The sequence below is a fragment of the Mycteria americana genome, chromosome 5 (assembly GCF_035582795.1).
Source record: "Mycteria americana isolate JAX WOST 10 ecotype Jacksonville Zoo and Gardens chromosome 5, USCA_MyAme_1.0, whole genome shotgun sequence".
Classification (NCBI taxonomy): Eukaryota; Metazoa; Chordata; class Aves; order Ciconiiformes; family Ciconiidae; genus Mycteria; species Mycteria americana.
The window spans coordinates 61,323,889-61,350,698 of record NC_134369.1 but is presented as its reverse complement, the minus strand read 5'-3'; the positions used below and the strand labels follow the sequence as shown (position 1 = coordinate 61,350,698).

Here is a 26,810-nt window from a genome sequence, read left to right as displayed (position 1 = left end):
GCAAACCGTGAATAATACAGAGAGCACTAGGTACGTGATTTTAGTTTCGGATGCAGGATGTGTGATGCAATCCACTACAGGGTTTATGCACATATGCACCGAGCATATTTTTGAGCTACTGTACTTTGAATCTGCGCCAGACATCTATGCAGCCAGACAGTAAACAAAGAAAATGATACCTTAGGCCAGGAACCTTCAACAGCACAGAGGGCTTACCTCAGAGACTGCAAATGGGAAGTGCAGCATGTGTTGAGTCACAAAGGTTAGTAGGCCAACAAAGAGCAGTGCTGTGCCTGTGAGCTACATGTATGGGATCTGAAGTCAGTGGGAGTTTTGCCACTGATTTCAAAAGGGGTAGGACTGCCCCCAGTGTTTCTACAGCAGTTTCATTCCATTGGCATCAACGGAATTGCTTCAGATTTGGTCAAGGATGCAAAAGGTGAATTCGATCTGCTGTCAAAGGAGGTCATAAAATTTTACATTTATTGCTTCATTCAAAAAACATTATCCTCCAACTATCAAATACTTCATGAACATTTTGCCTTAATCTATGTAAAAGTGCTCTTAAACTAAACCCACATTCGGATGCCATTGAACAGATTCCACTGCATGATAAAGTATTGTAATTGCAATGAATATTAACTGCAGAGTCTTCCAGATCCCAAAATGGGACTTTAAATTACAAAGTTTTGATATATGGCTTACATGTTCCTGGAAATTCTGTGAAATTAATCAAAAGATTGAAGAAAACACTGTTTGGTGTTTTTTTTTCCCAAAGCCAAATGTAAAGTTAAAAGCTAAGCTTGAAACAGTCTGGTCTGGCTGCACAATTCATCATAGACTTCAAGGAGGCTTGAAGAACTATTTCACATTCCTCAGTTGCAAGTGAATATAGCAATGAAGAAAAAAAAAATTATTCTGGAAATGGGAAATCAAGCATTAAATCTATTCCTAGAAGACAATGCTGCTGAAGTATGATAATACTTCTGCTGATTTTGGTTTGGTTTTTTTGTGTGTGGAGATGGTATATTTAGTTAGTTTTCTGGTGATTAATTTATTTTTGATCCACTTGTAAGAATGATTATTATGACATGAGTAGAGTAATGTAATGGCTAGCTAATGACACTGTCTTCAGAAGTATCAAAATCAAGTTGTGATGCCTGATGGGAAATGTAGTTTCAGATCTTTTCTCCCCATCATAATGAAAAACACTCATGGTGTCAAAAGTTGTCTTTCTTGTGTGCCAAACAATACAATAGAGAAATCTGGGGAGTTTTTAGAGCTCTTGGCTTCTTTCTTTGGAATATCTGTACACTGGTTCTGCTGAAGCAGGAAAGCTAATGTTCTTAAGGAGGTAGAGGAGAGAATGAGTAGCAGAAGACGCTGAATTGCAGAGCAGTCAGGGAGCTGGGATTGTTTAGCCTGGAGAAAAGGAGGCTGAGGGAGACCTTATTGCTCTCTACAACTACCTGAAAGGAGGTTGTAGAGAGGTGGGGGTCGGTCTCTTCTCCCAGGTAACAAGTGATAGGACAAGAGGAAATGGCCTCAAGTTGTGCCAGGGGAGGTTTAGACTGGATATCAGGAAATTTTTCTTCACGGAAAGGGTTATCAAGCATTGGAACAGGCTGCCCAGGGAAGTGGTGGAGTCGCCATCCCTGGAGGTATTTAAAGGACGTTTGGATGAGGTGCTTAGGGACATGGTGTAGTGGTGGTCTTGGTAGTGTTAGGTTTACGGTTGGACTCGATGATCTTAAAGGTCTTTTCCAAGCTATATGATTCTGTGATTCTGTGATAGGAGGAAAACTACAAAATGGGATTTCTCCCAGTGGATGATGTCCATAGTCCAGAGGCTTCAATCTCTGAACATCATCCAATGTCTGAGGAGACTCACAGGAAGACTGATGAAGGGTTTGTGCCAGCGATATGCTGTCTGGGAAAACGAAAAGTATTACCAAGAATTAGTCCTTGGATTTCAGTGGCAGTTTTGCAGAAAGAAAACTCAGACCTGGAACTGACTAATTTAAAGATAGTAGTCATACTGGTATTGTCCTATCTTCTCTTTTCTCCCTGTATAATATCATTGCCTGAAAAGTAAAGAAAATAATCATGGTTATATCTCCCTGCTTCAGTGGATAGGAGTGTGCTGTAGTCAAAAGACTGGTGCAGTACTGTGTCCAGAGAAACCAGCTCTACAATCTAATCTTGAACTGCCAGCTCTAATATAGAAAAAGAAAAGGATTTTTGGTTTACAGTGGTCCCCACATATGAAAGGGATTTTCTGAACAGTTTTGTGTTTGAGATTCTCTGTTTTCCTCAGGGTTTGTCCAAGGGGTCACACATCCACAACCTTCAGCAGTAAATAGCCAGATGAGACCTGTTAAATCCAAGAACAGGGTTTTGTCAGAAATGTAGATCATAACATGTTCAGGACCAGAGAGGTGGCTAACCTTCCCAAGATTTTGTCAGCTGCATGGGGGCAAATGACTGATCATGTGAAGAAGAGACTTTTGCTTCAAGGGCTGGATTTGCTCCCTCTTCTGCAAGCCGATGGTCAAAATTCTTTTGCCAGATTGAGAGCAGAGTTAGTCCTGAATCTGCAGCTTCTCTGAACTTTATATACATTGGGTTATATGGTGGTCATATATGTGGGTTGTAAAAGGATGAAAAAGGTTCTTTAAGCAAAGTACAAATAACAGAAAATTAAGGGCTCATTGACTCTTTACAGGAGGCCTGCTTAGCTAATACTAACAAAACTTTTTTCCCATTTTAACTAACATGGGTTCAAGTTTGTTTTAGCTGCTTTCATTAGAATTCACTCTGGCTTTTTTTCAGCCCTTGCCCTTTGCCTTTGTGATCTCCGTTTTCGTTCCATCTGTAGTTTCCTTTCCTACGTTTGTCTCAAGCAGATTCCTTCCATCCACTACAAGAATGGGTACTCAAATCAATTGTTGATTGAAATCCTGGCTCCCTGGGTGTTTCCCTCTGCTGCCTTTAGTAGTGTCAGGATTCAAGATACATTTGTTTTTCTTTCTTGCCATTACACAAATACTGCTTCCCAGTAGGACTTTGAAGTTCATATTGTATTCATTAATAAGATTTTAAATCTTTTCAAGACAGTCCCTCCTAGCCCTTCTCCACCAGCAGGATGTGTAGCCCATTGCATATGAATTGGTTCCGGGAGTGGGGCCAGGGAGCATGGGAGTGGGGCTGGGCCAGGAAGCGGGTATAGCTGCTTCCCTAAGCAGAGGAGAAGGGATTTCTGGGTCCTAGCTTGTGAGGGTTGAGGGGGGAAGAAGCATGGCCATCTGCACTGAGCATGGGTGGATCAGCTTCTCAAAGAACTGCCAGCAGTAACGGGGAGTGGGGTCTGCTAGGACCCTAGGAGGTTCACAATTTGTGAACCAGCTGTGATTTCAAAAGTTAGTTTGACCGAACCGGGACGAACTGTCTCCAGCACAGTTTTGGCTACCCACAACCTCTGTTGGCTTAGTCCTGTATTTCTGATGCCAATGCATTGCCTAATGATGTCAGCGGGTGTTTTGGGTTTGCAAGGAATGCAGGAATGGGATCTCTGAAAAACAGAATCTGTATGTGGAAATGTCCTAAAACAGAAAGATGTTTTGCAGAAACTTGCATTAAACATTTTAGCAAGAAAACTGAGCTTCTTCCAGTCCCTTGGCTATTGTTTTTATGAATTATCCTTGCAGGTAGCTCACATCTTCCAGGCTGTCTTCAGATGCTTTTGTGAAATGCTTCTGAGGGGCAATAACTCAGGAGAATCTTTCTGACCAAGACAGCATTCACCAATTGCCTGGATACCATTGAAGTTTGCGAGACTTCAGAAGCTTAAGTACTTTTCTGAATTATGCCTCGCCAGATCAGCATAGCTATTCCAGTGGATCTTTTGTGGAGATGATAATGGCTCAAATGCTAAAGATTTTAGCTTTACTTGATTTTTGTCCTAGAATTTAACAGTATGCTATTGTGCCTACGCAGGCCTTGGCTAGGCTTGATGCTTTCATCAGTTGAGTGGAGTCACCACACTTACTTCTGAGGGCATTTCCTGCCATAGCCAGTAGTCCTGCTGCCTTTAACATATCTTCTCATTCTTGTCAATTCTTTTGGAGTAGTCTTCCTTTCTTTTTTCTTGTTTTTGCTCAATGGCACGTAAGGTCTGAGACAGGAGTTAGGTTCTTTGTAGTAGATGTGTCACACATGGTATGAAGCAATGCCTTTGTCAATGGGTCTGTAATGGGCTCTTTGGTGACGCTTACAATCGTCAAGTACTTTCTATGCCCTTGTGCAAAGAACTGATTATAGTTTGATCCAGACAATATGTATTCACTTTTCTAATGCAATGCTCTGAGTATTCAGGGATTCCTTACTTATAAAGTGTCTGATGTGCTCAATAAATTCACCAGGTTCATCAGTTATAAGCATCCCCAGGTAGCTTCAGGATGAAAGCTTCTGAAACGTATCAGCTTGTTAGATGTTAGTTTTTATACTCAAGATGTGCTGAACACCAGAGAGTTCCTGCTGTAACAGTGTGTTGAATCAATTTCCATGTAGCCTTCAGCCACTGCTGTGTATTGGCTTTTGTCAGACTGTGACAACCCCAGCTGTGTTGGGATTTTCTTACCTTCTGACAGAGAAATGTCATTGGCCTTTTCTGACCTTGTCCTGTGGTCACACATGAGATTTTGAAAGGTCTTTTGAAATGACTTGGCTTCTCCCTTGGTACAATAATATTGCAGAGTACTACTTCCTGGATTTTCCTGCTAGAACATAACAGTTTTTACAGTGGTAACGTTTTAAATAGAGTTTGAAATACTTGGCATCAGGATAGAGGTTTTTGCATGCAATATATTAGTCAGTGTGACTTGTTAAACCCCTAAAAAGAGTGGCTTGTGCAAGAAACTGCATATTCCCTAGTAAATCATAGAAGTGTAGGAATGGGAGGGAGCTCAGGCGACCAGTCCATCTTTCTGTTTTGTGGCCGAGCCAAGGACTATTTTTGACAGTGATTTGTCTAACCTTTCCATAATGGACTCCAGTGATGAGGATTCCATGACCAGCCTCAGTGAGCTGTTCCAGTGTATGGCTGTTTTCGTTAGTTATTTTGTCCTAGTAGCTAACAAATCTTCTTTTGCCACACGGTAAGCAGAACTATTCTTCTAACCTTGCTGGACATGAAGAACAGTTGATCACTGCCGTATTTATAACAGCATCTTGCATATTTGAAGACTTATGTCTTCCCTCAGTCTCTTTTCTAGACTAAACAAACCCAAATCTTTCAGCTTTTCTGCCTAGTTCATATATTCCAACCTGATGTGGGTTTTTTTTGTTGCTCTTCTCTGGACTCTTCAGATTATCTGCATAAATCTTGAAACATATCATTCAAAACTCGACTGCATTTTTTGATTTGAGGCATCACTAGTGCCAAGAGGTGTGGACTAATTACCTCTCATAAAATGCCACATTTGCAAGAGAATCATACTGCTATCTCAGTTTGTATCTCATGGTTGTATCTAAGATCTTTCTGCAGTTCTGTAGCTAACTTGGTTTTCTCTGTTTTGTAAGTGTGCATTTGATTTTTCTGCTGAGGTGCAGAACTTGTCTTTTTATTTCATGCCACTGATTTCACAGCCAATGATTAATTGACAACTCTTTGAACCTGCCCTGTGAAGGTTTTTCTACTCTTCACAGGCAGATGCCCTGCAAATTTGAAGTGTACCTTAATATTCCATCATTCTACGTCTAACTGGGCTTTAGTCAATCTTTTCAAAACAAAGCAATAACAATATAGTTTGCATCCAAGAATCATATAGTAATGTGTTTTGAAGAACTTTCTTCTACTGGTTTACTGATGAAAGTATTGGGGGTGTGTTGTGCAGCATGTGTCACAATCTTACTAAACTCGAGATCCTGTCTTCTGTTTCTCCCTTAACCTGTGGGCCATAAACATGGAACAAAATAGAATGGTCTGACATGATTTATTTTTCACCTCCATTAGGAAGGTTGGCCAGAATACTACCTGTGTCCCTGGTTCCCCCAGCCCTTCCCTAGAGTCAGTAGTCACTTCCGGTTGGTCTGGTCTGAGTCACACCTGACAGTTTTATTAGTGCTCACGAACAGCATTGGGCAATGGCTGGATCAGTAGCTGAAGCTTGGCAGTATGTCTGTAATATCATGGATTTGGACTTCTGGCAGGCAGGCAGCTAACACCCTAGGATGCTGCGTTGACAATATGTGTCTCTGTTCATCTCAGAAAGAATTGTAACAGGAAAAAAAAATCTTGCTGTGATAGTCATCAAAGAAGCAGACAAAAAAAAAAACCAAACCCAAAAAACCAAAAAAACCCCACGGCAATTTACCTAGAGTCTGCTTTATTCAGTAACAGGTTTCCCAACACTGAAATGGTCCTCTTTGCTTCCCAGATTATTTAAGAGCAATAAACATACTCATCAGCTGACTTGTCCTCCAACCGCTTTGAGAAAGTTTTTAAAGGGCTGCTTTATTTCCCCCCTGTTCATTCCTGGCAAATGCACAAATATCTAACTGAAGTCACATTACTTAAATAGAAACTAGTAGAAGAGCTGGTTGTACAAATAATTCAGGATCTGGTCACAAATATGCACTGAGATGCTGGTCCTCCTGGGGTGGAATTCACCTTGGACAGAGACAAGAATTGCACCTTGTTAACTCAAAAAAGGTAACTATCCTCCTTGTATTTTAGTCAAGCCAGCTATACAGTGAAATGGGAAGGCAGAAGAGTGATCTGAAGAGTGTTGGCCTGATAACTCAGTGGCTATTTATAGCAAAAGAGAATAATCATAAAATAAGATGAAAATATTTTGGTTTTATATTAAGTTATCCTAAAGTGAATCATAGTCTCTGAACCAATAAATAATGGAGAAAAGTGTTTAAAAAGGAAAAAATATTACTGAAAACATGATTTTTTGTCTCTTCTGGAAGTGTGCAGTGGCAGTTGCAGTAGTAAACATACCTCCTTTGAATCACTGGAGATGAAAAACAGCCATATACTTGAGCTTAGGTGGTTCCTATGGGTTTATAACTGTTTTGTATCTTTTGAGCATTAGGAAAACCCAGCCCACAGATTTTTAAACTATGATTCTGGCTACAGAGGCACAACACATTCTTTTCTGGTTTTAATAAGTCTCTCTCTTTGTGCAAGAAATCCTTCTAAAAAATTGTACCAGCAGTGCCAACCAATGGGTAGCAACTAGAGGGTGGGGGAAGAGGAATTGCTTTGGCTGGACAGAGACTAAGGGATTCGTACACCCAAATTTCTATTGTTTTTAATAGGAATTTGGCTTAAAAAATCTTAGCCCTCATATGTATTCAGTCTCTAACAACTGGAGGTCTCTAACCATGCATTCCTATCTTGCTGGATGAAATGCTCCAGTGGCTGGTGCACCAGCCAGGGGAAAGCAGGTATGTCGTTGCGCACATCCTCTGGTAAGACTCCTGCCTTGTCAGGTGCACTTTGCTCCTTTTCTGATTGAGAGCACCTACCATCTGCTGGCTGGAGCTTACAGCTGAAGGAAGGAGGAACCCGTATCCCACCAGGAGTGCAGAGGTTACTTAATAATCATAGAGTTATAGGATCGTTTAGGTTGGAAAAGACCTTTCAGACCATTGAGTCCAACTGTTAACCTAACACTGCCAAGCCACCACTAAACCATGCCCCTAAGCACCACATCTACACGTCTTTTAAATAATCTTAAGAAGGTTTACTATGTTATAACATGGATTAGTTTTTTTCATTCTTTCAGTGGCTTTTCAGAAGATTGGGAGAGACTTCACGAAAACACTTGTGCATTCTACCTTTATTCTATATGCTCTGGCATACTGTCATTCTGATTCTGCCATGCAAATAACTGAAGGAAACAGAAAAATAAATTAAAAAAATATCCTTGAATAACAACAAAAATTGATTATCTCATTTCAGTTCAGATGGGGAAACCTGAATGAAAACCTGGAAGCTTAAGTATGTAACAAGAGGATGCTAATTTAATTTCTGAAGACCTATATGATTATTGAGACCTCTGTAATTTAGGATTATTTACAAGAGGGCTAAGTATTACTGTTACTTTACTGTATTCAGTTCATCAGTGGCTTATGTAACTTGGCAAGGTGTTTGCAGGTGAAAGGGAAATTTTTGCAATAATGTCTACATTTTCACTACCTTTTCAAGTGACTAATTTCTCCAGAAGAGGACTAGCTGTACTGGGACAGCATTCACTACTGCATATACTGACAAAAAGATTGCAAAGGAATAGATTTCTGACCAGAACTCTAGTGGTGGTGCAGTTAGATTAACATATGTTCAGTGTAAGTTTGTCAATGTGGAGGATGTCAGAGAAATGAAAAACTCTGAAACCTTGATCAAGGCATCAAGACAACGGGACACATCATTTTGACACAGGAATGTTTATGGACTGTATGGGACTGGCTGTACTCCAGAATTAGTTCCAGGCCGAAATGTAATTCCATTCTATATCTTCCTTCGTGTTAGAAACCTGAGTAGTGAGTGGTTATTACACTGAACTATATTACGTGTGCTATTTAAGCACACTGAGTACAGTACATGATTACAACTCTATTTTTAAGTACACTTCTCTTTAATGTGTTTTTACTTAGAATGGCTCTGTAGGTTAATGTTGGACTCAACCCATAGACACAGTGTACGTGGTTCTAGAGGGAAGTCATATTATCTGCCAGTGCTGAGCATAATGAAGAGGGGAAGTGCTCTCCAAACTGTATGAAAAGAAAACATGAACAGGCATGATATTTTTGCTTTCCTGCCCATTGCAGCTGCTGCTTTCATCCCAAGAAAATAAGTGCCCAGTGCAGAGAAGGTGATGGCTGAAATTGTCCACCTGTTCCCATAGATGTGCAGCTTTCTGGCAGCATAGCAAATTCTTTGTGCCGGCAATTGACCCACCAGACCTAGTGGGCTAGATTAATGGGAGGAATTATGTTTAAATGCCTCTTTAGCGCTTAAGGACGTCTCTAGGTGTCACTGGCATTCCTCTGCCTTCCCACCTACTTTCTCTCCCCCATGCCAAAATTCTTTCTGGGCTAATTTCTGCTAGTGAAATTCCCACAGCACCCATCAGTCTGTTTCTGAGTTTGTGCCACCTGCCTGAGTCCCGACCACATCAATCCTTGGGTCTGTAGCGCACAGCTTAAAACTGAGAGAAAGGTGTTCTCATTCCCTTTCTTTCCTGTCTCACTTGTGGTTGCAGCAAAAAGTGTGTGTAGACAATATGTACAATTTCATGAGAAAAAGGCCTGTTTTGTGGTGTTGAATCAACCATTCATTAAGGTTCTTACCTTTCAGACAGGAGATTTTGATTCAGATCTTTCACCTGTTTGGTGGATGAAAAAACCCAGGAGAATGCTGTAACACTAGCCAGGGTTGGGTTTTTGTAATTGGTGCCCTCCTACTGATGCTCCTGCTGTATTTTCCCTATGCAGTATTCAGAGGGTAAGAAAAAGAATGATTTCTAGAAAATCTATTTTAGGACATTTACTACAGAGGAAGGAGACGTAGGTCTCTATCCGTTGAGACTAATAGGCATCTAGAAAGTGGAAAGTTTTTTTTTAAAAAGGAAGAAAATAAGAAGGTGTGTGTGTATGGGTGGCAGGCAGGACAGTGGGAACCTGCTGTGGCAGCTTGGTGGCTGACATTCTGCTGGAAGATGTAGGTTAAAATCTCTCAGCAGAGGAAGAACAGGAGACAGAGGCTGAGACTGATGAATGTCCTGACACTTGGGTTACAGAGTACAGTCTCCAAGCCAGTTTATAAGTGTGTGTGTGTGTGATCTTATACTGCACTTGTCTTTGTGTTTCCTGCTGGCTAGCTTAAGCAGCTTCCTGCTTAGTTTGCTGCTGTCTGCGTATCCCATTTCAGTGTGCCTGAGGACTCTTATTGATTTATGTGTTGCTGCCAGCTTGAGGCAGCTAATGTGGTTATCACCTCTAGCTGTTTACCCCACCCTTAAAGTGCTAAATAACTCTGGTGGTTCAGCAGCTGGTTTATGAACAGCTCAAATATCGGTGCAGGGCGGGTGAGGGGGACACTCGGGCATAGTAACTTCACCAGCTGTCTGAGGCTGAGCCATCTCTTCTTGTCCATTCCAACTAGTCTCCCATCGCATGGCACAGGCCAGGTACAAGGCAGAGCTTCTATCGCCAGGTGCCCTTTTGAATCTAGCTTAGATGCACAAGAATTATATTTTATAGTGCTGAATGTAGCCCTTCTAGTACAGGCTTCTGAATTAAATGCCTAAACTCCGTGCGTAGTGAGGAGCCTCATTTGACAGATGCTAAATTGGGAAGTGCTGTTAAGACTGGGAAAGCCTGTTCTGGGTATACCTGCAAGTGGGCACCTTGGGAGTGTCACTTGGAAATGAAGCCATCAGAGGCTAGGGTTCAGTTAGCTAAATATGGCTCTGCTTCTGAACCAGTTTTTTAGACTCTGTTTATAACTCTAACTGGAGAAATGGACACTCTTTTATGGTATAGAGCATCTCTGGAAACAGATGTCTCAAATAGGCCAGACAAAGTGTGCCCTGAAATGGCCCATTTCTCTCCATTGCCTGTCAGGAGCCAAGGGGGCTACCTCAGCTGCAGACATTATACCAGACCACCCAAGTGAGATGAGGTGAATCTCTCCTGTAGGAACTGGAACTGAGCTGGGCAGAAGCTTATCCAGAGATTCAGTGGGTCAAAATCTGGGTTTAGGCCCTTCTATCCAGGCAAAGTTCCTTTGCGTGTCCAGGCCTTCACAGCTTGTACCTTTGAGAAAGGCATAACGTTTCTGAGCGCTGGGACTACTTGCAGCAGCATGGGTTTGTCTTCCTGGTGTGTCTCAGAGGGGGTGGAGGAGGGCAGCTGCCCGCTCTGCGGCAGGAGAGGCACGTAGGATCTGTCCTGGGGGTCTGTGTCTGCTGAGCCTCTGCCGCCTCCCTTTGCTTGGGCCCATACGATGAGGCATTAGGACATGGCCCCTGAACAAGGGTGTGGGCCCTGCCCCCAGCTGCCCCTTTCCTCTCCACATTTTAGGTACCGCACAAAGTGAAGTGCGCTCCAGTCTCCTAAGTGGGCATCCTAGCGTGTCCCTTCCTGCCCTGTCTTTGTAGCTGCCTCCAGCTCATATAGAAAAGGAGAGAGTGCCTCTTAAGCACCCAAATAAAAGTTAGATTTCTCTAAGTGCTCCCCTACTCCCCAGTGTTTTTTTTGTGGTGTGTATCTAGAGTCACTTGGCTTAGGGTACTCAGCTCAGCATTATGATTTACAGAGAGAAGAGAAACTTCTGGGTAGAGATGTCAACAATATCAATTGCTCTGCTTTTCTGGGAAACGTCTAGCTGATATAAACTGTGAAAAAAAAATCTGCTGTGCAAAGCTATTTTAAATTAGAGAGTTTACGTAGCTGAGGGGAAACTCAAGTTTCCTTTTTCTGTCCAGGTTAGAATTACAAAGGTAGATGCATATAAATGGGTTTTTGCCTTGAAATTTTTATCTAGTTATTTTCCATTTCTTTTTCTTGTTTACAGTCCCCGTGGTTACATAACAGCTCTCAAGAGGAAGCTGCTAACAAGCCCATCTAGGATTTTGTGCCAGCTGTTTTAGTGGAGGCGTGCTGGATTAGACTGAGCTCCACCTTCTTTGTTGAGGTATATTATACGGGTAATGCCATAAAATATGGTTCGGTCAGAATGATAGCCTACTTAACCTCTTGGCACTCTTTTCATTAATTTCTTCTTGGATCAATTATTATGTTTTGTCTGTCACAGAACTGGGCTGGAAAATCCTCTGGGCATGGAATGTGTCATTCATTTAAACAACATCAAGGCACACTGTTCATGTTTAATTATTACTTAATGCAAGTGCTAAACTGTTTTCAGTCACATCTAACAAACATGTTTTCTGGGACTGGTTGCTGCCTGACCTCAAGTAAGGGCAAGTTAGGCTAAGCCTTGAAATGCTGCATCAAGCTGTCATCTCAAATAGAAGTGAGCTCATTCATCCTCACGTGAACTATTATATAGATGAACTGATAGGATATATTAACTGCCCACCAGAAAGGACATTGCAGTATGCTGATTTATGATGAGTAACTTCTAGAGTAATCCTATTGATGATGCTTAAAAACATCTGTTCACAATGTTGCAGTAGCTATGCTAGCAATATTGTGTAGTAGATGAAAGCCACCTGTTGATGAAGTCTTTTAAAAATATATATAAATATTTCTGTTGGTGCTGTTGCATCAGTTCTTTTTCAGGATATCCATTATGGCATGACACATTCATTTGGAAATGGTCAGAATATTTATAGGCCCAGTTCCAGCAGAATGTGAGCATGTGATCAACGCTCTTGCTTTCAGTTGCTCAAAAAGCAGTTTGATGCAACATTTAGAAGTGAATGCCATGCTAAGGTCACTTTAATGACAGAGATTAAAAAAAATCTAAGTAGAATTTTTTTCAGGATAAGGTGCATGTAGAAAGCAAGGTCTAAGCTGTGTGTATTTGAGAGATCAGTCTGAAAGGTTAAGGACAGAAAACGCCATGATGCCTAATGCCTTGGTAGGGGTAGGATTTACTGGGTTTTGATGTATTCCAAATAAATTACATTCTGAGCAACGAATTTTGGGACATCCACAATCAGTTCATAAGGATGATGCTTTCCAATTTTAAATTCACTAAGTCAGAGGACACGTCCACTTCACTTGACCTACCATTCACCCTGATCTCATCATTACTCTATATTAACAGTTGACTGATATAATGACAGCACTTATATAAAGATGCAGACCTGACTTAAAACTTCCTACACACATGATCCTATGGCTTGAGAGTCTTGTTTGTTTCTAAGTAACATCTGTTGAGAAAATTCATTACATCTGGCAGAAGATTTGTTTTGACATTTGAGAGCGAACTTTCCTGGGTTTTCCTTGTTCTCTTCTTCCTTCCTGCCTGTCTTTCCTGTTTCTCCACTGAGCCACCTTGCAGTCATTGCTGATGCTTATCACTGTCCTTTCTTCCTGCTGGTGACGGTGGGAGCAGCCAGCAGGGCTTGGCTTGACAAGTACAAAATGAAGCATATATGTGCCAGAAATGGCTACCTGTGTAAGTGACAGCCAATAGCTTACCAGATATTGTACCACAATCTTTTGAAAGAGGACTTGTAAGTGTGAATGACTGCGAAACCATTTGTCTTTTGCTGCCCTTAATGTAGAACCATTAAGAGTTTTAAAATTTCAGCTTAACTTTTGAATTTGAAGAAAGCTTTCTTTGTAAATTTCCTGGCCCAGAGTGCTCTTGCTTCATGTTCTTGCCATGGTCCTCTGTTGGTTTGTCCTGGTTCGAAGGAATAAATCCTGTTTTAAATTTCCTTGGTTTCTTATAACAAAGGTCTCTGGAGGAAAGAAAATCTTTTAATCCTCCCAGCAATAACCTGACATGACCTTCTAAACACACTATTAACTCAAAAACATTAGCAATATTTTGTAGCTGTCTTAAGAAGAGCTTACAATAGAGATGGACCAAATATTTAGAAGAATTATTATACTTGGATCTGAGGAAATTAGTATCCACAGCATAATTACATGTTTAAAAAGGGCTAAATGTTAAAAACTATTTAAAAACTGTGCAGTGGGTATTGTTCGGTAGCACTGGCAGAGCACAGCCAGTTTTCTGCATGCTCTTTCTAGGCTTGTGATTTCCTGACTGCCTTAGCACAAATTACTTGCCTTCTCTGTGTTCCTTAGTTACTCCAATCTGTTTTGCCTTTGTCATAAGCACTAAGCTTTTAGAAGATGTTCAGAGCTTTTTTTTTTTAATATGCTCAATATGAGATATTTCTTAGAAAATTTGCAGGAGGAGACAGTTTTCTGCAAATCTGGTCTCTCTGCTATGTCAGTAGGCTGCCAACAATTGCATGCAGCTTAAATGTCAAATAGGTGTTTTGTAAAAATTGAATACTGTTGTACTAATATAATGACATTAAGCTAACTCATTTGAAAAGAAACTTATGGCACTAAAGCATCACAAAGGTAACAACTTAAAATTAGGTATCCAGCTCTCTATTCTGACTGGGGGGAGAGAGAGAGATACCATAAGGTGGGATGCATAGTAGAGAAATTCAGAGAAAAGTCAGTAGGAGAAACTAAAGAAAAGAAATTCAAGCTTGCTTTCTGTCACTTGGGTTAAGATACCTAAATTCACAGATAAAATAGGGGTTTGGAGCAACAAGTTGGTTTGTTGCTTTTAAGCACCTCAGGTGTGGATTTTGGTATGCAGCAGGCAGCAATTGTGCATTCCCTCATAAAATTACTTGATAAATCCTGCAGCCTTTAGTCAATCATTCTCCATTACAAATTTCCATTAGATAGCTGATCTAAACCTAGTGAAGTCAATGGAAGTCTTTCAGTTGCATCAAGCACAAACTGCAAAATAACAGCTAGACCCATGGAGAGGCATGGGGGATATGATGCCCCAAAGTGGGATGTACACAGGTACCCCATGTGCCAGCAGGTTGCCTCAGAGCCGGTAATAACCTCGTTGTGTCTCTGGAGAGAAGAGTAACTCAAGGGTGGAGTTCCCACTTCTTCAAATTCAGGTTTGAACCCAGATGAGCAGTCCCAATCAGAGCATATGCTTGGTGCCAAGTCCTCCTCCCGGTTGTGAGAACATTTTTGGGTCAAGAAGTGTAGTATGGAGAGGTATCATGGGAGGAAAAGGGTGGCAGGAGCGGTCAGGCATGAATTCCCTTGTGTCTTTGGTGGCCTGTTTTTGCAGCCCAGGCCCTCTCGCATGGCAGAAGAGAACCGCTGGCAGTGTGGAGGCTGGCGCAGTGGCTCCACTGGCTATGCCTCTGACATAGCATGGCCCTGTCACATCTGGCAGGGTAGCCATTGTGTCCCCGTTTGCAGCAGGGATGGGTGGTAGTCTGTTTGCCAGATCAGAGTGGCCCCTGCTCCCTCAGCCTTGGCATGGGTTTTTTCTCTCGTGGACGAATCCTGAGTGCAGGTTGGTGTCTAAATCTCACATCTTTGTACGCCTGTACAGTTGTGTCATCTACTCACCTTTAAAATGGCTGAGGCCTTCAGTGCCTGGCTGGCAGTGAGTGTGCTCTCCCCTCTCCTGCATGGGTTTGAAGTATTCTCTCCATTCTGTGTTTTCAGCCACAGCAGGTACAGTTGTGTAACTCTACTCCTTGGAGAGTGCCTTACCTAACACGCTAAGAGGTAATTTAGAGGAAAGTGTGGCAGGGATGCATCTCTGCCCTGCTGACACTATCAACCTTGCAAGAAAGACCTCTGGGGTCTTACCCTCCTGATTATTCCCCCTTAGCCCTAGTGCTACTACCTAGTGCTACTCAGTGCACGGGCCTCACAGGCTGCTGCTGCAGGGAGGAGTTTGTTATAACCATCAGATATGTCCTTGATGCAGTCCTATTTAATTAAAATAATATTCCATTAGTCTTAATTTCTCTGAACACCCTCAAGTGTTTCTTCGTTCAGTTCTAAGTCCTCTAGCAGCCAGCACTTTGCTCAAAAAGCTTCCTGCTTTTCTTTGAGGGCTGTACTGTTGTCTTCACTAGCCTCTGTGGACCCATCTCTGGACTGTCTTCCTGTGCTCCTGCGTGTTTTTTTTCTTCTGACAAGAAGTAGTTGTTATAACAAGCGAAGTCCAACTCCCACTTCTGCATTTGACTCTGGGGAAGATCCCTCAGGGTGGACAGCCCAGCTCCTCCTCCAGCCTTGTCATGCTGATTCGTGATTTAGCCTGTAGCTTCTATTGTTATATTTATTGCTAAACAAAAGGAGTATTTTCTTGCTCCCTCGCTTAGGCTGAGTAGAAGATAGTTACGTCCACCAGCTTCCATGAGCTTTGTGGCTGCCCGCTGCTCAGAAGGCTTGCTTGCTGAGCACCACCTCATCTCCAGCAAGGCAGTATGCAAGGAGCTTGATGGCCTGGCAACTTCAGTAATTTTCCCCAAGGCCGTATGGATCTTATATTATCGTTGTCTTCTAATGGGCTGCGTATTCCTCACTGATTTAGTGGTTGACTTGTGATGTTTTTGGATGACTCAAATCTCTGTAATAGTGACACTACATCTATGTATGTGGTAAATGTGAAAGAAAACAGATGTCTATAAAAATCACTGAGTCTGATTTGGAACGATGAATAGTATTATGATTAATCATAGCTGTACAGCCAATGTGTAGTATCTCTACAGGGTGGGGTGCAAATTGCTTGTTTCACACCTACACAACTTTTACCTTAATATTTTAATTTCTTTTTAAACTCAGCCCAGAATACTCTAGAGTTAAGTATAGGACTATTTATTTGGGGAGTAATGGTACAATCACTACGGTGTTTTAAAACTTCTAGTACAGTCTTGCAACCTTAAACTTATTTCAACATTGAATTTTTTTGGCAATATCTGCACTGTGCTCATACGTAAAAGGCAACAAACAGTAGCCAATGACTAAGTGTCATCTAGAAATGTGGAAAGAGAGTGTAACAGTTGATCCTCAATAGATTTCTTCCAATACAATGTAAATTTATTCGGTGCTGTTCTTATAAGGTGTCTCAGACCAAAGCTGAAACATTTGCTGAACGCTAGGTTAAGGACAGAATCCTAATCCAGGCTTAATCAGACACTCTGAAGCACAGAGTTTCAAAATTCCTGAGATCAGAAGGCAAAGAATTTCGCAAATAAGTGTCAGCCAAGTCCTATTCCTGTAAGGCTGGAGGTTGAATAATGAAAGAGCAGTGGCAGAAAGTAATAGCTGAACAAAGAAAAATGAAGGGTCTGACCCTATGAACTAGCTTTAAGTTCATGAACAGGATCTTACAAAATCAACACAAATTCATTACTGGAAGAAGCCAGAATAAAGTCTTCAACACAGGGCATGTGTGATGAGTCAGATCTGGTCAAGTGGTGTATACGTGCAAAATTCTGAATAAACTGGAATCTGTTAATCAAATTAATAGGCAGTGAAGGGAGAATTTCCATAATGAAGCCTGTAATTTCCTGGAGAGACTTCTTTAGATTGCTAACCATGGTTTGGACAAATCACGAGACAAAAGAATCACTTTTTTTCGCAGGGCTCTGTGTGCCCTGTAGCAGGATTTTGGGAGACGGACAGACAGTCTGCAGTGCAGACATATTCTTTTGTTGACTTACCTGCTTTGGTGTCAGGACTGAGGACCTCTCATACTCTGTAGAACCCTCTTAAGACCTTGTCCTCTGGCTTAAATAAAGACTATAGAATGCTCTAAATGCAGTAACAAAGATCTGTTTTTTTCAGAAGTACATAAGATGTAAGTTGGTAAATGGACACTGAGTGTAGGTGTTAGATACCTTTCATTTTTTTGTACTAGGTTTTGAAAGATGGTATTTCTCAGAATAATGTGAGAAGGCTTGGAACACTGATTTATTCCTGTTGGAAGATCATTCTGCAAATGACTCCAAATTGCAGTAATTTAGAAATCTTGAGGTTCTTTCTATATTTGGATTTGTACATTCAGCAAGCTTTTAGTAAAAATATATGAATCTTTGGTAATTACTTTAATTCATGAATAGAACTTTAAATGAGCTGAATACATGAATGTACCTTACAGTGTTCAGGCTTTGTGAGACATTTCTGCTAAATTGGCATATGAATTTCCTTTTGAGGAGCTTAATTGTTGACAGATTTTTCAAAAGCCAACAACAGCTTGCTTTGCTAGCTAGTATTCACATGAACTGGATAGTCTTGTGAAGTCCTTTATTCAATTTGCATAATATTTTGCTTCTACTGTAAGTTGAAGTGAAATCCTTTGTAGTGAACCTAACAATGTTAGACATTGTAAAGACATCAATCCAAATAAAATTTAAAAAAACAGAAAAATTACCCTCCCAGCTTGTCCTTCAAGAGCTCAGAATATGCAAGGCTAGAAAAAAAATTTTTTTTCTTTTTTTTTTTTTTCCCCCCAAACAACTATTTAGAAAAAGGTCCTAAATAATGAGATGTGATCTCTTACTCAGTGAAGATATTTTGCTGGTTTCTTCAGCAGAGCTGTAACTAGGCTTTTCATTTGAGATCCCTCAAGTCAGAATGCATTGCAAATGCTAATATATTCATTAAATCAAGAAATCAAGCAAGCCATTTTGTCCTTCCACATGAAACAGAAAATTCTGCATTTATCTGTCCAGAAATTTTTGTTGTTGGTGGTGATATTTTAGAATTTCTATCTTTGAATACTATTTCCTGGGAGTATAGGTTGGAAGAGAATGAAATTTAAGCTAAGCAGTGGGATCTCTAGCCATAATGATGGTTGTGGATATCTGAGTGAAGTGAAGCATGTAGAAGCCTCGAAAATAACTGACCCTGTTTTCCTCCAAACATTTCTGAATAATTTTGGTCCGTTAATAATGCCTTAAAAGTAATAAAGACTGGGATCTGTGGATTCTAGCCAAATGAGGCCACATCCTACAGTCCTTGCTTTGTATTACTGGAGTACATTTCCCATTTACTCATGATAGGATGGGGACTAAGGACTGAGTAAGGATGGGAATTGGTTTGTCACCTCTGAGAGTGCGTTTGCAAACTGCTGGAACCACAAATGAGCTCAGTGTTTAGCAAGATGGTGGATGCCAGCATGAAGCTTGGAAGTGCCAATTTTAATTAAAAACTGCATTTTCAAATCAAGTTCCTAGTTAACAACGGGTGGGAAATTCTTCCCACCATGTAAGCTTTCTGAATGCTGTATTGACTGGCAAGATGGGTGCAGCTTCTCCTTCCACAAAAGTGCTGCTACCATCATCTTCCCCTTCACCTCCCCCCACCAGAAGAAAAAGACTACATTGTTTGTGGAATCTCTCCTTGTTCATGTCCTGCATTTAGGCCAGAATAGACAGATTTTATTTTGTCCTCCCCATCCCCCTTCCTTTATTGTTAACAACGGAGTGAACACATGAGATTAACATGGCTCTTGACATGGCTCAGTTGTTTGCCATTTGGAAACTACCAATTCTTCAGTTGTATAATTATAAAAAAATTAAAATATCAAAAGATTCAGTCATTTTCTGTTTATTCCAAAGATGGGGAGAACAGAGTAGTAGGGGAGAGATGGGGGAAGCCAACGACAAAAAACAAATTGGTTTAAGAACCAGCATGTTCCCCTCACTTTAAGGAACACAGTAAACATTTCAAAAGCGCATGCCAGCTCATTATCTAACTCAGTCTTCATTGACTTCATGAAAAACAGCAGCAGTTAAGCAATGTTTGCCAAAAGCAAATTTGGGTACATGCATTGCTAAAAAAAATGTGACATCCGCTCTGTACAGGTTCCTTAATCTGCCACACAGGGGCAAATCAACATTTCATCATCGTTTCTCTCTGTTGTTTAGCCCTTGCATGATTGCTCTTCTAGTCTGTTTTGATCATTGTTTATCCAAAACTGTGGTGTGACGTATGATTTGAATTGTTGGCCAGAACCGAACCTCTCCAAGTGTTTAAAGATATAGAGACAACTTCAGTAATATAATCTTGAATGTAGTATCTGTTTGCAAATATCTTTTTTACAAAGTTTATTGTTTACAAAAATCCTAAATAGATGTGGGCTATTTATGAATTCCTTCTTTATGTAAGTTTTAAGATTTGTCATTAATTTCATGTATTTTTTAATGAACATTCTTTTCTAGTTTATGAATAATATACTTAGCTTTCTTTTTCAGTCAATTTGGTGTGGCGTTTGCAGTTTACAGTTGTATTATTGAAATTACTATGACAAAGCATTGTATATTCAAATATTGCTATTCAGTGAGATAACAAATGATACAGCAGATTCCATGAGTTGTTCCTTATAGATGTTATCCATTCTTTGGGAAACTCATACCTCTGCATGTCCAAAAGATATAAATCCACAAATATTTTGAATCTTATTGAACTTGGTTTCCTTTGGGAGTAATTCTTTACTCAAGAGAAACGCAAGCATCTGTTAAACAATTGTTTTATTAAATAGCTTAAAGAACAGTTCCCTTTGGAAACCATGCAGGCTTTTTCCCATAGCTCTCACGTTGCCTGGTGTATACGTTTGTGTCCTGTGGGCATTGATTTCGCTCCTCTTAAGTCTCTCCCTTCAGAAATAACAGGCCATTTTAGTAAGCTTTATTTCACTTTGGAATCTACATAAACTTCTGCCATATGTTTAAAATTCAGAGTTGCTGTGCAGTTTGATCATTAGTTATTCTATTCCACATACAGTACATCATACTCTTTTTATGAGTAAAGGGTGTTGAAAAAATGCTTGTTTACTTGTTTTTTAAATACACAATTTCTGATTATTTTTTTTTAAACTCTTTGATTCATAATTTCTTAATGAAACGGGGAATTCTGTTGGTAGAAAACAATGCCACTTTCTTATGTTTTTTGAAACTTTTATCTCATTTTCCTTTGGGGAAAAATAAAACAGCTGGTGAAATTAGGATTTCAAAATGGAAAAAAAAATTGCTTAAATAAACATCCATTTAACATTTTATCAAAAGCTGGAAAATGCTGGTGAAATTTAAATCTCCTCATCTTCCCTAATTCTTCCCTTCTTCAAACATTCCCTTTGTTGTTGAAATTGTAAATCCTCATGAGGACCAGGTGACAGAATGCAGGTTTTCTTTTTCTCTCTCTTTTTTTTTTTTTTTTTTTGAGGTAGTTATGTCCAAACCAGAGTATATCAATATGTTCCAATATTTATTTCAGGCTTTTCTTTGTTGTTAAGTGAAGATTGCTTCACTCCCATGGCGTGGTTACTTCAGTCAACGCAATACAATCTGGAAAGTACATTGACATGGCAAATCAAAGTGTTACACTTTGAGAGCTGTTTTTAAACAACAGTAGAAAGGACATTGGCATTGTCAGTCAAAATAACTGAACCTTAACTATTAGTGTTGATCAGGGAAATGTCAGAGGAAGAGCATAAGGGGAGCAATACACGGTCGTACCAAAGGTCCCAACACCTTGTATCTGATAGCAGCCAGGAGAAGATGCTTATGGAGAAGTGTAAGAAGCAGGGCAAGTACAGAGTGATTCTTCCTGCTTGTATACTTTCCCAGCTTCTGACAGTCAGCAGTTTTGGGACTCCCTGTGCTGAAGTTGCATCTTAACCATTGTTTTTATGAACCACTGAGTGCGGAAGCAACAATAGGAACAATGGATCACTGTTCAGCATCAGTGGCAACTGCACTTAGAAATAAGTAACAGTGCCACTTCAAAACGCTTGACATGGACAACAGAAACAGAAGAGCCAGGAAATTATGGCAGTACTAAAGCCACACCCATGGCCAGAGGCAACATCTCACAGCTCCTCCAAGTTGTGAACTCCTTGGGAGCAGAGAATCCCTACCATGCAAAGAGGTAGGAGCCAAACTCACCATTATATAATGCAGCAACTTCTGCCCCTGTGGGATCTTAATGGGACATGGTGCCTTGTTCTTCAACGCAGGGGTTCCTGCCTGTGTGTTCCTGCTGAGATTTTTGTTTGGTGGGAGTTGGGTGACCTTGCCTCGTACCGATACATGATGCCACCAGTCAGCTGATCTCTGGTGGTTAAGACAGACTTCCACATTCTCTCAGAGTTATTGTCTCTTTCTCTAGTTCCTGTTCAAGCATCTGTCCCATGTAGGATGTAAGCAATCCCATGTCATTTCTTCTGGCAGCCCTCTTTGGGGGCTGTCAGCAGGGCTCCCCAATAAGTAGCTCTACAATAGTCTTCCTGCACAATGCTTGACCTAATATGTGATCAGCTGTGTGTTTCTTTCCACAGCAAAGCATTTGGAAAATGACACAGCCTGAAGAAAATGGGAATTCAAAACCTGCCTTCAAGTTACCTCGTGAACCAGTCTGCTCCTCTGTGTCTGTAGAAAGGAACAGGTAGGCTGCTGCAAGAGCGCTCTGCAAACCCCTGCTCAGTGAGCCCCACTGTTAGCCAGTCTCTTGATTCTGCATGTGGCAGTGACTCCTGCTGAGTTCCTGTGAGTTTTTTGTGTGCAGCACTTTTCCCTGTAAAGTGGCAACATGCTGGGACACAAAATAGAAGGTCCTGTCCTGGTGTGACCACTGCACAGAGCAGGAGGGCAGTTGTGACGGATAGGAACTGAGCTGTGATGGTGGTGTGGGTAGTTCCTGCTGTGTTTTGGAGACAGCATGTGTATGGTTGAAGTTTACTTGGGGATGCAGAATAATATGCCAACACAGGTTTCTGCACAGTTCCTTGCTGCATAAATAGCCCCATTCATTTCAGCAGACGGCTCTGAGTGTAACCCAGCTGCTAGAGTATAGTCATCTGCCTATGCAGCTCTTCCTTGTGTTACTTAATTTTGCTTTCACAAAAATGTCAGTGAACCCCACAGAAATTTTGCTTGGGCGAGGACTGTGTTAAATCATCAAAAAATGTCAGGAGCTGAGACCAGATAAGAAAGAAAATTGTAACAGTGTCCACAGTAATCACAACTGAAACCAGTTTTTGCACTGTCACCTGTCTTCTTTTTCCTGATATTGTGATGTTGTGAATGGTAGACCTTGTTTCCTTTTGCTGTCCCATTATTTTTACTGCATCCTTTATCTTTGTCTTTTGGAAAGAGCAAATAAAAACAAAGCTTTGCTTTACATTTTTGCTTGAAGATAAACGGGAACATTTTAACAGACTGACTTTAAATGACTATTTACTTTTGCAGTGGTCAGGGCCAGTACTCAGGGCTATAGCTACAAGGCTGAACTCCCATGCTCCTTTTTAACAATTTAGGGGTCAACGTTTCTGAAAGTGTGGGAAGAATGGCATTGGTGCAAAGCAGTGGGTACGCTGCCCACTTTGCCTGAGAGAACTGCAAGACTGAAAGAACAGAAGTGACGTAGGTCAGTCTCGGAGAAGTGGCAGAGCACTATTTGTGAATTACGCTGATGTACACAGATATGTGAAGAGGGTTTTTCTTTCTTTCTTTGTCTCTCTTTTTTTTTTTTTTTAAATGGATAAACTTTCACTACCTGCTAAATTTAGACTGTTAAACTAATTTCTGTGAAACCAGAGCTGAACCACACCCTTTAAATGTGCAGGGCTGTTGCATTAAACCATTGTGCTACCCAGAGGACTCAGTCAAATGAGGACAAGTTTGCAGGCAGGTGCAATTTCCTTTTAGAAAATTGATAGATGGTGCTTCTGAATTCTGTAATGTGTTGGTTTTAGTGTCTACAAAATACAGCTTGCATTCTGTTATAACTAGTAACAAATCACGCATCTGGAACGAAGAGGAATGTAGCTGAGCAATATATTACATTTAACTGCAATCTGGTTCAGATCCCCTGGTTCCTTTCAGTTTAAACTGTGCAACAAATGTACTCCCAGTCTTAATTTTTATCACTTGTAGCATTTAACAAAGGTCATAGTGACCCAGAGGAAGCTTAAGAGGAAAGTGTTGTGGTGGATCTTGGAAATGGAGTTTGACTGTGATGACTGTGGGCATGAAGCCAAGCCCAGCTCTCCTGTGTGTCTTTCGTTTGCACTCTTTATTTTCCCTTATGCTGGGCTGGATTCAATCATGCAGCCACATCTATGGATGAGGCAGAAATCTGCAATAATTAGTACATCTCTCTTCTCTGATGGCTTTTTTCAAAAGAATACTTTAAACTGGTTACTTTTTCTGTGGTTAGATTGTTGAATTAATAACAAAAATGTAGCCATTGTTGAAAAGAACAGTCTTCCAGCGAATGCCTGAACATTTAATTCTGTGCTTAGTAACCACCATCTTGTCAAATCTGGTGACAAACTTTTTCTTAATGCAGATTCACCTGCTCAGGTCACTAGATTCAACACCATATTACCCATTTTTTTTCATTTTTGATCTGTTTAGATTTTGCCTACTTAAAGGCTGGCTGATTAGAGTGGTGCAAAGCTCTTTGGGAAGTGACATAAATGCTGGTATCAACTAGTATTCACTTACTGACTTTATAGTGTTTCTGTTTAATGTAGTAAGCAATTTTTTAACAACTAAAGTATTTCAAAAACTTTAAAAGCTAGTAAAATATGAGTCGGTAGAACTCCATTAGATGTTCTGATGGTAACTTATTTCATGGTTCAGAAACGCTAAAGCTATCCTGATTTCCAAAATTTTCAGACATAAACCCTTACTCTCATTATTAAAATTTATTAAAATTTATTTCACAGACATTTGTGCTATGCTTTATAACATCTTTTGCTACAATACAGAACCTATCCATAAGGTAGGCATGTATGTATCTAGCCAGATTTATAGCTGCTAGTGTTTCTGGGTACAAAACACTCAGAAGGTCTGTTTCTAAGAAATTCTTGGAGCTTTGGTGTATCACACAGTTTAAAAAAGTTTTTCCAAGTTTTTTTTAAAGGGCAGTGTCCATGTCTTGCATATTTTTTTCAAATGCAGAGGTTCTCCTGGCTCCATAACACACCTTGATTCTGTGTTTATCAAGTTTGTGCTCAGATTTATGGATTAAATTTATGGTTTACCATACTGTTGCATTGATTATGGTTCCTCTTTCCTCTGGGCAAGAAATAATCTGCAGTGCCTGAGAATTATGTGTTCAAGAGCATGGCATACATTACTTATGTTGTGTCCAGTGAAAAATGTTCATATTTTTGAAACATAACTAATTTTCTGCCTTTTCTCCAGCTGCAGTCAGAGCACTTTCTCTATTCTTCTGTTATTGTTCCTGTAGTGAAGGAATGTCTGGGAGAGGGGTTGGCACTCTGATGTACTTAATACATTCAGTTTCTTCCCCTGTGTCCATCTGGTGTAAATATTCTGCATTTCTATGTTCTTTCATATTTGCAAATATATATATATACGGATTACTGATTTTTTTCCATGAGTGCTATAAATAATACCAGAGGCTTTACATCTATACAATCTCAAAAGACAAAATCTAAAAATTAAAACCTACAAGCTCAGGTGACGTCAGCTGCTAATGTGCAGAAATAAGCTGGTTTTAACACATTTTGTTTTGCAAAGAGAAGTCCTTTAGTGACTGTGTAGCTCAAAGTACCTATTTTTTGTTCTAAATGTAAATATTCTTATGTTGGTGTTTTATATAATCACAAATATAAATATTTGCTTTTGTTTTGCTTCTAACTGCATCATATACATCTTATTGCATAGGAAATACACTTACTGCTATGACTAACATTATCTTGTAGTCATGTTTCAAATTTAAATTGTAGAAATCCAGGTCTTTGTGTGATGATATTCTTCCTATTCATGCACTTAGTTCTGATAATTATTGTACATTCAGTGCAACGGAAGGCCAAAAGCCCTTTTAAAGCACATTAATCACATTAAAACTTGTTACCAGTGCTGTTCATAACAGCTACAGGACATATGTATCAAATCATACTCATATACTTTTCCAGTATGCTTCCCTTTCCTACCTCTCTCCTACCATTGTGATTTGTATTTGGCTACAAAAGCAACTGTTGTCTCTAATCAAAGTAAGAAAATGTAGTATTCATAGTTTCAGTATGCCATGAATAATGAACAGTACATTTTCTGTGGTTCTGTGATTAGTTTGTAATAAAGTATATTACAAATGTAGCTCTAGCATTGTCTCCAGTTAAAAAACCAGTTGTATCAGGCCCTTTATTTACCAGAATCACACTGAGTAAAAGTTTAACTATCATGTCAAGGCTATCTTCTCAACAACACAACAGGCAAACTTAAGTGAATTAGAGAGCAAAGTACAAATGTGTTTGCAACCATAATTTCCATAAGATAATTCACATTTCACTATGTACTTATGGAATGTGACACTTGGTTGATGCATATGTGTTGAGTAGATAAGGGAGGGGGATTAATGTTGTAACATACTTCCCTTGTTGACTCATGGGCCCTTCAGCACGTTACTGAGTAGTCTATCCAAACCCAACTAATTTCTGCCTGTTTTAAGTCTAATTACCCCTGTTTCAAATAGTGCATACAATTGAAAATGTTAGAATTCCACTTATCTGTGAGTGAACTGCCTAGTGTGTTGGCCATTATGATCATGGTAGTGAAGCTGCCCATCTCACAGAAGTCAACTCTGGTGAGCTAGCAAAGCTGCTATGCAGTGAAGAGACTTTAAAGAGACAAAACCTGGTCCTGTTAAAGTCAATGATGGTTTTGCTGTTGACTCTGATGGCTTCAGAATTTGTAAGAATTGTTTCAACATGTCCTAAGGTCTGCTTTCTCAGAGCATTATGTGCAAATGGGTTTCTTCTCCAGTAGCACTGTGGCCCTCTGGACTTTGGGATGAGGGGGTTCACCTAGGGGCCAAGAGCAGCTCATTGAAAACTCCCTTTCTGGACCATAGAAGCGGACAGGCGTTTCTGAGAATACAAATAAGAAGATGCATCATGTTATCTGGTATATCTTATAATTTCTGATTAAGAATTTAAGAATTTATCCCTAAATATGCCAATTCTTTTGACTAAGTGACATGTCACCACATTGGTTTAGAAGTAATACGGTCACATTTTATTATCCTGCATGATTCTGTGGAACAAAACCCTTGAAAATCTTGTAGGATGATCTAAATACTTCTTTTTTAGTTGCTGGTATTATTTTAAATGTCAGAACAATCACAAAAGAATTTTAATTTTATTAAGGAAATATATTTTTGAAAAAATAAAAGCTTTGCTTCTGATTGTTAAAGTGGTATTAAAACAAGGTAGAAATGTGTTTGTAGTTAACTCCCAGAGGACTTGGTGTCAGAAGAAATGTCACTCTGTA

The 26,810-nt window shown here is 40.1% G+C and overlaps 1 long non-coding RNA gene across 22 annotated transcripts in view; it reads left to right on the top strand.

Moving 5' to 3' along the window:
- LOC142410663 (uncharacterized) overlaps window positions 1-26,810 on the top strand; it is a 292,399-nt gene that overhangs the window by 18,874 nt on the left and 246,715 nt on the right. For 17 of the 22 annotated variants that reach the window (XR_012775995.1, XR_012775989.1, XR_012775994.1 and 14 more), the window contains exons 2-3: window positions 11,588-11,707; window positions 21,845-21,951. The exons of 1 other annotated variant lie outside the window; for it this stretch is intronic. This is a non-coding gene — a long non-coding RNA (uncharacterized LOC142410663). Of the gene's footprint in view, window positions 1-11,587; window positions 11,708-21,607; window positions 21,707-21,844; window positions 21,952-26,810 lie in introns of those variants that run through there. 4 more of the 22 variants (XR_012775971.1, XR_012775978.1, XR_012775975.1 and 1 more) reach the window with 3 other exon arrangements.